The following is a 3,032-nucleotide window of genomic DNA, read 5'->3' on the forward strand; positions in this document are numbered from 1 at the left end:
TGAATATCTCACAAACCATGGAATATCGTTGCTCAGTGATGATTAGCTCACACAGAGACTCAAGAAGTTTGGGTCTGGAGCCTTTCTGAGAGGCCTTTTACTATATACTGTAGGAAATATGGACAGTAATTCCTCAGAGCAATACCACTGGTAGCAAGTGAGCCCTGACTACTACTTAGCACTTACTAGTCCTACCTAGGATATGAACACATGAACAAACCATGTTTAGCCTATTACACAGTGCCCTCATCAATGAAATCATTTTGAGCCTGGGAGAAAACCTCCATTTGTAAAGTAGTATACATAAGAAGCAGAAACAGAGTGTAAGGGTGTCTATACAGTTGGGAAATAAGATTCTGAGGGGTGGGAAGGGATGAGTTTAGGTAGCAAACTTACAAGTAATTATAATTTTCTGAATTCCTAACCTAACTTCCTTCAGCCCCTCAGATCCAATTCAAGCAGTGGATCACAAAATGGAGTTTTTAATCCCAGGCCCAAACTCTAGGTGTTCTTGTTACATCTTCCCACCTGCCCCTGATGTAAAGAGTCAGAAGTACAAAGGGAAAGGGAGCCCCATGCTCAGGAATATAAATGGAGCTTACAAGCTCCATTTTCTTTGTTGAAGATAAGATAAAAGGCAGCTTGAGTTTCTAAGAACTCAGTGTCTAGGCTACATGGCTTCTTCAGAACTTCTTTCCTTCCTCCTGTGTTTTGAGAGCAACAGTTAGTACAGTGCTTCTGTCTCTTAGGGGCAATCTTTCTCTTCACATAATGCTTAAAGTAGACAATAGGTGGAAGCTGCCATTAAATCAAAAAAGTATGAAATAGCACACATTGAGTGCATCCCCTCAATTCCTGGACCTAACAAGTTCCCCATTCTGAAGACAAAGTGATTATGGGTGAGTACTAACAAATACCACTGAATGGTGAACTTAGAACACTTTTCCCAAGGCAGGTTCTGTCCAGGTTATTAAGATGGCTGAGATCTACTGGATCAATGAACTTACAGACAATGCAAGACAGAAAAGTCCAAGAGATTGAGTCCCAAAAGAAGAAACTGGACTAGGAATAGAAAACTTATTATTGCTGGAAAAGGAGGAATACTGATTTAGGAGAATTTTTCTCTGAATACAGACATGGGTAGCATTGTAACATAATTCTAAGTTGTGGCTCATCAGTAGAAACTATCCAGTCAAACCTCACTAAAAATAAAAATAAAACTTTAAAAATAAAAATCTATTTGGATTTCAGTACTATCTATTTTAATATGTGGGGGGGGTCTGATTATGTATGGGACAGCATTGGTTCTTAAAAATAATGATATTGACAGTATTCTTCAGGTTTCTCATTCAAGTCTGGTGGTGTTCTAGCTCTACCACTTGAAACACACAATTCTCACTTTCTTCTGGTTAACTGGAGATAAACATGTAATGGATATGTCAACCTGGGTTGGTTTCCAACTGTGATCTTCAAATCTTACTCTCTGTAGTAGGTAAGTCATAAGAATGAGCCATTATGCTCAGCCCATTATTTCCAGTAAGTTACTTAATCTTTCTGAATCTCAGTTTCTTCCTGTGTGGAAAGTGAAAAGAATTCCTTTGTGGACCTTCAAATCCAGTGGGAGTTATGACAGTACAGGAAGTATCAGTGTTCAGTATGTGTGTACAGAGCCTGACACTCTCATAAAACGACTGATGTTTATATTGAAATGAATTCCAGAAATTGGAAATAAGAGGGATTTTTCTGTTCTTGTTTATCCATTTATGAGCATTGAGGACATTTATGAGACATTCAAGGAAACAGGGGAACAGATGGAGCACGTGTACTCTGTAGGTATTATGTTCACAATGAAATATACCACTGTGGACAGGGAGAGAAGGGAAAATAAGAGACAGAGAGCAAAGGAAGGGATGGGATTGTCAAACAAGAAATGAACTCATTACCTGACTTAGAAAATGGTGATCCGTATGTAACTACCTTAAAAATAACAATTTTAAAAATCCGGGTTGATGATTCTCTGCTCTAGTTTTGGAGGTGCCCTTAAGACTCAGGCCCACCGATAGAGTTTTTGAAGGTCAATTTCTATGATAATTAATGTAGAGCCAAAATCTCTTAAGAAATGTTATAAAAAAAAAAGTATTTCATTCTTTAGTACTTGTCAGGATTCTCAAATCCCACCTAAACAGATAATGAGAAATGAGCCAACCAGGGGCTCAAGAATTTCAAGAACAAAGGCAGGGACTTGTAGGTAAACTCTGGGGACTGGGAGGGCAGCAGTGCTGGTCTGGTGATGGCCATGCCTCTCTGAAGGTCCTTGTAAATTAGTGAGGGCCAGCTCTGCTGTGGGCTAGGCCTCAGTCTCCCCTTGAAGCAGGTACTAGGAATCGCTGGCATAGCCTTGGCCTGCCCCATGGAGCTGGCCTAGCATGGGTGCTGTGGACCAGGCAGCTGCTGGGAGGCTAGGTGAAGCAGGGCAGAGGAAGAATGGCTGGTGGGCACTGCTCCACCTCAGCCAGACCCAGGGCCAATGGGGAAGTTCTTGCTCTGGATCAGGACCTGGGACTGCCCCCTAGACAAATGGCCTCTTGGTACCTGTGTGGTGGCCACCATGTGTGGGCTGGGAACTTCCTTAGCATGGCTGAGGAGTCTCCATGGAGAGGCTCATTTGGTCCTGTGCCTTTCCCATCTTCTGGATTCCCCCTGTCCTCCTACCTCATGCCATGTCCAACTAAAGGAGTCAACTTCTCCAGGCCTCTGAGAGGCCATCCTGGAGATGCTCACAGTGTTTCCCACTTTGGTTCACCATGCATGCAGGGCTCACACGGTGCTATCCTCCAGGCAAAGCATACCCCCATTTCAGCTTGGCCACCCTTGCTTAGGGGACCACAAACTGCATTCTTACACAGCAAGCCAGGGGTAACCAAGGCTGTCCTGCAGCCTAAGGCATCCTTTGACTCCTCCTGTTCAGGTTTGGGGTGGCTGTAGATCCAACTGCACATTCACTTTTGATTATTTTTAAGTAAGAGGAAAAA

The sequence above is a fragment of the Dipodomys spectabilis genome, unplaced genomic scaffold (genome assembly GCF_019054845.1).
Source record: "Dipodomys spectabilis isolate Male_0828 unplaced genomic scaffold, ASM1905484v1 ptg000441l, whole genome shotgun sequence".
NCBI lineage: Eukaryota > Metazoa > Chordata > Mammalia > Rodentia > Heteromyidae > Dipodomys > Dipodomys spectabilis.